This window comes from Gossypium hirsutum, chromosome D10 (assembly GCF_007990345.1).
Source record: "Gossypium hirsutum isolate 1008001.06 chromosome D10, Gossypium_hirsutum_v2.1, whole genome shotgun sequence".
NCBI lineage: Eukaryota > Viridiplantae > Streptophyta > Magnoliopsida > Malvales > Malvaceae > Gossypium > Gossypium hirsutum.
This window is the reverse complement of record NC_053446.1, coordinates 10,285,753-10,294,340: the sequence shown is the minus strand read 5'-3', so window position 1 is coordinate 10,294,340 and position 8,588 is coordinate 10,285,753.

The window sequence follows — 8,588 nt, the reverse complement described above, 5'->3', positions numbered from 1 at the left end:
AATGGTTCAACTTGACAATAAAGGAGAACTTGCCCTATATTCATAGAAATATTCAACTCTCCATCATAAAACAATATCCCAAGCCATCGAAACCAGGATTGGCTTGTAATTTCCTTTCTTGCTTTAATAAAATGGATGAATTAGCTCCCCCGTAGTTCCAATTAGGCAATTCAAAGTTTCAAACGACTTGCCTTTAATACGGCTAACACTCTGAAACCTTCTTCAAGCCTTTTGCCACCATTGGATCATGCAACTGAAAACACTCTTGTACCTCCCTACCAATGATTGCAGAAGTCTGACTTGCACTCACCAAATCAATGAACAATGAAGAATCACCAGTAACAGAGAAAGTAAACTGGAGTAGAGCAAAACAGACTGATATTCTAAAGTCTGATACGTGTCTGGAGAAGTCAGAATCCATTGAATATTTCAAATAGCTGATTTCAATTGTAAAAATCAACTCATACCAGAGTACAAATGCAAAGTACACATTTATCATGCGTTAGAATAGCCTATACTATTATAGTATTCACAATACTGTAAAGCTGTAAAAGTGCCACAGAAGCCTCTATATTTAGAGACGGATTACATTTTGGTCCCTCTATTTAAAAAATGGATAAATTAATCTTTATACATAAAATGTGCAAATTAGCCTATCCATTAAATTTTATATGTTAAACGGTGATGTGGAATATTAAAATATTAATTTGGTCTCTGAACTATAGCTAAAATATCAATTTTATTTTATTTTTAAATATTCTTAACAATAATTTTAAAATATCTAACAAAATATTAAAAATAAATATAAATTATTAAAAATATATTGAGACTATTAAAAATCATGTTAAAATATTATATGTTAAAAAATAAAAATTATAAACAAAAAACTTCTAAAATTTCAAAATATATATATGTAAGAAAATCTAAAATATTTATCAAAATTTCATGTTAAAACCCAGAAGCCATGGTCGTTTCTTCTTTATTTTAAAAAATCCAAAAAAATAAAAAAATATTTCTTGATTGAAGCAAAAAATAAAAAAGATAAAAGTTTTAATTATTCATTTTCAAATTTTTTATGCTTTCGCTAAGGTTAAGTTTCATCTTTATCATCCATGATTTACATAAAAATGTATTTAATCTGCATCTTCATATTCAGTTTGTAACTGAACTTTTGAGAGTAAAATCTTAGTAAGTAAAGTAATCTAGTTGATGCATAAGGACGGGATTGCAAATTGGTGAATAAACTGAGTTTAACTCATGTCTTATACTATTACTTTTTAGTGAATTACATTTTAAGGAACCAACTTGTGATTCAAAATTTATTTAGCTGGATGGTCTACCAATTTAAAATTCAACCGATGTGTCTTTTCCCGTTTTTGGTAGACAACCAATCTATCCTATCCAATTTTTACCACACAAGTTCATAGAATCTAGTACAAACTTAGAGCCGTGGTAGAGTTTAGTAGTTGTCCGTCCTTGTACACTAGAGAAAAACAAGATATTGAGTGTTGGCTTTTGAATCTGGTCGTCTCAAACATGATGATAATGATTATGAATGAATGAATTAACAGTAAAATATACAGGTAGAGGGGGAGAACAAACTCAAGCTGTATTCTTACTGGGGGAGCTGTTAACTTATTGAAAGAGATAACAACAAGATGAAGATAATAAGGGAAGGGTAAGGGAAGGGAAAACTAAGATGATGAGTACATTGATTCATAATCCAAGAGCCTATTTATATAGGCTTTTACATAATAGAAAAACTAAAAATAAGCACTAACAACTAGATAAAAAATCTAAACAAAATAAATCCATAATTTTCAACAACTAAAACTTTGATATGCATCAACTATTTGCCTAGAAATAAGAAAAACAATCCGATTTTATTAACAACCAGATTTTATTAACAATCCCTCCTTTAAACTGAAAAACTCCTTAAACTTCAGTTTACTGGTGCCATTCTTCAAACAAGATATTCCAAAGTGCAAACTCCCATTAACCTCCTCAAATTTTGGAAGGAAAATAATTTGAGAGGTTTGGTAAATATGTTAGCTAGTTGATATTCGCTCTTGTAGTACTTGAGATCAATTACCCCATCATTGTTAAGATCTCTCAAAAAATAGTATTTTACATCAATATGCTTGCTTCTACCATGTAATACTGTATTTTTTGAGAGTTTGATAGCTGAATTGTTGTCACGAAAAATTGTTGTAGCTCGCATTCTCTTAAACTTTAGCTCCTCCAAGATTTTCCTTAGCCAAATAGCTTGACAAGCACAGGCTGTTGCAGCAACAAATTCAGCTTTAGTCGTTGACAAAGTAACAATGGATTGTTTATTGGATGACCATGAAACAACTCCGGTTCCTATCATGAAAATATAACCTGAAGTGCTTTTTCTATCATTCAGATCTCCTTCAAAGTCACTATCAGTGAACCCAAATAAATATGAAATTTCACCTTTTCTATAAAACAACCCAAAATCCCTGGTTCCTTGCAAGTAACGAAGGATTCTCTTGACATCCAATAAATGCATCTTTCTAGGATTCTCCATAAACCTACTAATCAAACTCACAGAATACATTATGCCAGGTCTTGTACTAGTCAAGTACATTAAGTTGCCAATGATCTGCTTATAAAGTGTAACAACCCGGTTTGACTCTAATTGGAATAGTGGTTTCGGGACCGCAAATCCTAATTAGAAAAATATTTTAATATTATTTTCTGTGTTTATTATGTGTGAATTTACTAGTGTGAAAATTTCGTGCTTTAATTTCACCGTTTGAGTGCCCGATTAAATAAAAAGATTAAATCGCGTAAAATAAAAATTTAATGGTTAAATATGAAAGTGCCTAATTGTTGTTGTCTTTATAATTTAGAGGTTTTATGATGCAATTAGTCCACTATGTAAGTTAGTGGGTGGCAAAGGACTAATGTAACCTTATTATATATGTTTAATATATATATGTAAAGGTTAATATAGTAAATTAATAATAAGGTTAATATATGTTTAATATAACAAATTAAAAAGCCATGTTCTTCATCTTTTGGCCGAATTTGAAAGAAAATAAAGGGGTTTAAAGCTTTGTTTCATTCGGCACTTTCAAGTTTGATTAAGGTATGGATTTTGTTCGGTTTTTGATGATTTTTATGTTTTTGAGATCGTTGCTTCGAGTACTATCCGACCCATGCTTGAATTTTTGATTTTGATGAATATTTTGATGCTATGCCATGATGAATAATTGTGTTTTGTGATGTTTGATAATGAATAATGAAAAATATGTTTTAGATTAATATGTTTTGTATTGGAATTTTTGGTGAAATTGAGTAGTTAGGGTTAAATTGCAAAAATAATATTTTTAGAGACTAAAATGTGAAATAAATGAAATGTGTGGACTTGTATTAAGACAAGGAACATTCGGCCCTAGCTTAGTGTGGGCAAATTTTGTGTATTTTGTGTTTTGTGCAAAAAGGACTAAATTGCAAAAAGTGTAAAATGTTAGGGGCAAAATGGTAATTTTCCCATTTATGTATTTTTGGACTTAATTGAATGTTTTGATGAATAAAAAAAATTAAATTTGATTATGTTTAGATCAAGAAACAAAGAAAACGGATTTGGATTGGGGAAAAACGAAAGTCATCGAATAGTCGATCGTGTCCGCTGATATCCGAGGTAAGTCTGATAGCAAATAAACATCATTACATTAGTATATGTATGTTCTATAAGCAAAAATATAATAGTATGAATTGTATAAATATGTTAGCCGAATGTATACATATGATTTGAATTTATAAGTTAAAAATAAAATGTATGAATTGCATATATATATGTGTGTTAGTCAATGTATATTAGAGTTTTATAAGTTAAAATAATTTGCATAAATTTTATATATATATTTTGCCGAATATATATGTTGAGTTTTATAAGATGAATGAAATTTAATGAATTACATATATGTTAGCCGAATGTATATATATATATGTTTTGAATTTTATGAGTTAAAATAAAATGTATGAATTGTATATATATATGTGTTAGTTAATGTATATTTGAGTTTATAAGTTAAAATAAATTGCATAGATTCTATATATATATATTTAGCCGAATATATATATATATGCTGAATTTTGTAAGTTGGATGAAATTTAATAGATTTCATATATGTTAGCCGAATGTATGTATTGAATTGATAGGTTGAAATTAATCACATGAATTATATGTATGTTAGCCAATGTATGCTTTGAGTTTTGTAATTTGAAGCTTATAGTATAAAAGAAAATATATATAATAACTGAATGCAGGTATTGAGTTCTATGAGCTGAATTTAATGATATGAACTATAGAGATGTTATTCAAATGTATGTTTGCTACGAAGATTGGAATAAAAATTCGATTCTTGCTGAGATACGATTATTGAAAAGATTTATATGAGATATAAAGAATATCTAGATTTTCTTATAAAGAATTTTGTGAAAGACCAATTTCATATCCATGGTATTCAGGCTCGATGCCTAGCAGATGTAATGCCGGTGAATTAATTCAGACTTTAAGTCTAGCAGGCTAAGTGCCGGTGATCTGAACCAGGTTATGAACCTAGCAGGCTAAGTGCCAGTGATCTAAATCAGGTTATAAACCTAGCAGGCTACGTGCCAGTGATCTGAATCAGGCTATAAGCCTAGCAGGCTAAGTGCCGGTGAATATGTTAAATTAAGTGATTATATGCATTTGATATATATAAATATATAAATGATTTTGGGTTATATATAATGAATAAGTATATGAATATTTATTTATATGTATTCGATGAGCTTATAAATGTTTGGATCTATGTGTTTAGTAAATAGGCACATATATTGGTTGATATGAAAATTGTTGAATATACATGTATGCAATCGGCACATGTGGATTAGAAGTATAAATGTGCATTTGATTCATGTAGTTGATAAGTAAAAATATAAGCTTTTGACATGTATTTGAAAGATCATAGATATGCATTCGATGAAATGCAAATGATAAGTATATTTGGAATTTGTATATGCAATTAATGATTATGTATGTAATTGATTATAAGCATATAATGATTATACATATGTCCGTTTATATGTATTTTAGATATGCTATAAACTTACTAAGCTATAAAAGCTTACTTTGATTGTTTTTGTCCATTTGTTTTATAGATTTTGGAGACGCATTACGAGCTCGGGGATCATCAGCATAGTCCATCACACTATCGACTTCTTTTGGTATTTTGTTAAAAATTTGAACTCGATCTTATGGAATGTATAGGTTTGAGTATGTTTTTGGCTAGTTTTGGATCGTAAAATATAAATAACCATGCAAAAATGGTTTAATTTCCATGTTTGTGATCAGTTCGGTTTTAAAAATGGTTGTGTTTGTTTGGTAATGCCTCGTAACCCTAATTCGGCGACGGATACAGGTTAGGGGTGTTACATTTGATTGGTATCAGAGCTACAGTTTAGTCGATTCTCGAACTAACGTAGCGTGTATGAGTCTAGCTATACATGCCATATTTTTATACTGAGATAGTGTGATGACTGCTGACATCTAAAAATGTGTTTTCGTATAGTAATGGATCCCGATCGAGCCGTAGCTGATGATGTTGAGAGTATAGCGCCTGCTCTTGTGCAAGGCACAGAACCGGTGGACTCTCGACCGACCTCGAGTAACCAGGAGGGAGAGGCTAAACAAGCCTTTTACCAAATGATGAATGATTAGTTTACTCAATATGTCCGAACTAATCTGGTTGCACAACAACCTCCACCCCGACTAATCCATCTTTGGTTCCTGTTATACCTCAAGTAAGTGATCCGATGAGATTACTTAAGTCTCCTGTTGATAAAATTTGAAAACAAGGGGCCGAAGAGTTCAGAGCTACTGATGATGATGATGCTGAGCGAGCTGAATTCTGGCTCGATAATACTATTCGAGTATTTGATGAGTTATCTTGCACCCCTGATGAGTGCCTGAAATGTGCCATATCTTTGCTACGGGACACTGCATATCACTGGTGGAATACATTAGTATCGGTGGTTTCGAAAGAGCGAGTGACTTGGGAATTCTTTCAAACTGAATTCCGTAAGAAATACATCAGTCAGAGATTCATTGATCAGAAACGCAAGGAATTTCTTGAATTGAAACAGGGTCAGATGATAGTGACAGAATATGAGCAGAAATTTGTGAGCCTCAGTAGATATGCTCGAGAGTGTGTTTCGACTGAAGCTATTATGTGTAAAAGATTTGAAGATGGGCTGAATGAAGATATTAAACTGTTAGTTGGCATACTTGAGATAAAAGAGTTCGTAGTACTTGTTGAACGAGCTTGTAAAGCCGAGAAGCTCGGGAAAGAGAAGAGAAAAGCTGACTATGAAGCTCGAGATTCCCGTAAACGATTATTTAGTAAATCGTTCCAGTCGGCCTCAAGGAAATCCAGAGAGGATCATAGCCGATCTAAAGCTACTGCAGGGTTTCCTAAGCATGATCGAGATCGACCCCCTGTGAGTTCACAAGCTACTTCAGTTGCTAGCATTGGTAGTGTGCGACAAAATAGATCAGAGTGCAAGCATTGTGGTAAATGGCATCCTGGCATCCTTTCTATAGCTGCAATCTCTTCATCCATTGCCTTTCGCCATTTCGACTTATTTATAGCATTTTCAAATGTTGTTGGATCACAATCTGCAAATAAGGCAAAGTAGATGATTGGATATTCAATTTGACCAATGCTAGTTACCTCAAAATCTCCCATCTAAGCTGGTCTTTGTCGAATACGACTAGGACAAGGTTTGGTTACTTCTACTTCAGTGGTTGTTGGAGCATCGTTTGGTGAACTTTCAAGCTCAAGTGTTGCTTGAGTTTGCTGATCTAAAGGCTGTGCATTTCAAATTCAATTTTAGTGTCAACAAAGGTTTGAGAAGGTTGTTGGTCATTCTAATTGCAAGTGTTCTTCTCATCAAAAATTACATCCCTGCTAATCACAATTTTCTCCGTTAAAGGATTAAACAATTTATATGCTTTAAATGTTTCACTTACACTTAGAAAGACATACTTCTCTCCTTTGTTGTCATGCTTTTTTCTCTTTGCATCTAGAACATGTGCATAAGCTATGGAACCAAAAATTCTGAAGTGATCTACCGCTGGTCTCCCTCCTCTCCAATCTTCTTCAGGTGTCATGTTTTGAACAGAAAAAGTTAGGCTTCTATTTAAGACGTGGATACTCTAATTTACCGCTTCTGGCCAAAACCGTTTTGGGACCCTTCCACTAGCAAGCATGCTCCTCACCATATTTAGTATGGTTCTATTTTTCCTCTTTGATACGCCATTTTGTTGGCGGGTATATACAGTGGTAAGCTCTTTTTGAATGCCATGGCTTTTACAAAATGCTTCAAATTTCTTGGAGCAATATTCTTCACCACGATCAGTGCGAAGAGTTTGAATGGTTTTCTCGGTTTCATTCTCAACAAGTGCTTTAAAGCTAGTAAATGCATTAAATGCTTCTGATTTCTCCTACAAGAAGTAAACCCACATTTTCCGAGAATAATCATCAATGAAAGTAAGGAAATAATTTTTACCTTCATTAGATGATGGTTTTATTGGCCCATAAATATTTGAATGAACCTATTCCAGCACGCGTTTTGCTCTCCAAGACTTTCCTTTGGGAAATTGTTTATGATGTTGTTTGCTAACAACACAGTCTTCACACACTTGGGATGGAATGAAAATTTGAGGAAGACCATTGACCATCTCTTTCTGTCTAAGAGCCTTCAAACCCCCAAAATTAAGACGACTATAGTGAAAATGCCAAAGCCATGCGTCGCCCTTCAGTTTAACCATCAAGCAAGGTTGAACACAATCAATCACCAATGGAAACAACCTACTGGTACTCATAGGAACCACTGTAGTAGCACCTTTGGAAGGATCATAAATTTCACAAACACCTTTTGATATCGTAATCACATATCCTTTTTCTTGCAATTGACCAGCACTTAAAAAGTTACTTTTTAAAGCAGGCACAAAGAAAACATTGGAAATTGTCTCTACAAAACCATTCTTGGTTCTTATACTAATATCACCCTTTCCCACTACATCGACAATAAATTTATCTCCAAAAGACATAGTAGTGTGAAAGTCTTCATTTAGATAAGAGAAAGAAGACTTATTACAGCATATGTGGTTGCTACAGCCCGTATCCACATACCATAAACATGAGTTCTGTGACTTCTCTTGCTTGTTATAAACTGCCATCAACAAGGTTTCAACTTCTTCTTTTTCTGCAAATTTTGACTTTTCTCCCTTTTTCTTGTACGACATTCAGAACGATAATGACCAACAAACCTATAACATTTAAAACATTCTACCTTTGATTTGTCAAATTGTTGATCCATTGTTTGCCTTTATCATTTGGTTGGCATGCCTGCTACCATCTTTATTCTAACTGTCTCCTCTATTTCTTCCCCTTCTTCGACCTGGACCTCTTCCTCTGAAAGAATGAGTTGAAGCTTTCAAAGCCTACTCTATTGAGGTAGAAATTCTGTTTATCTTCTGCTTATGGACCAACAAGGAGCTCTGAAGTTCA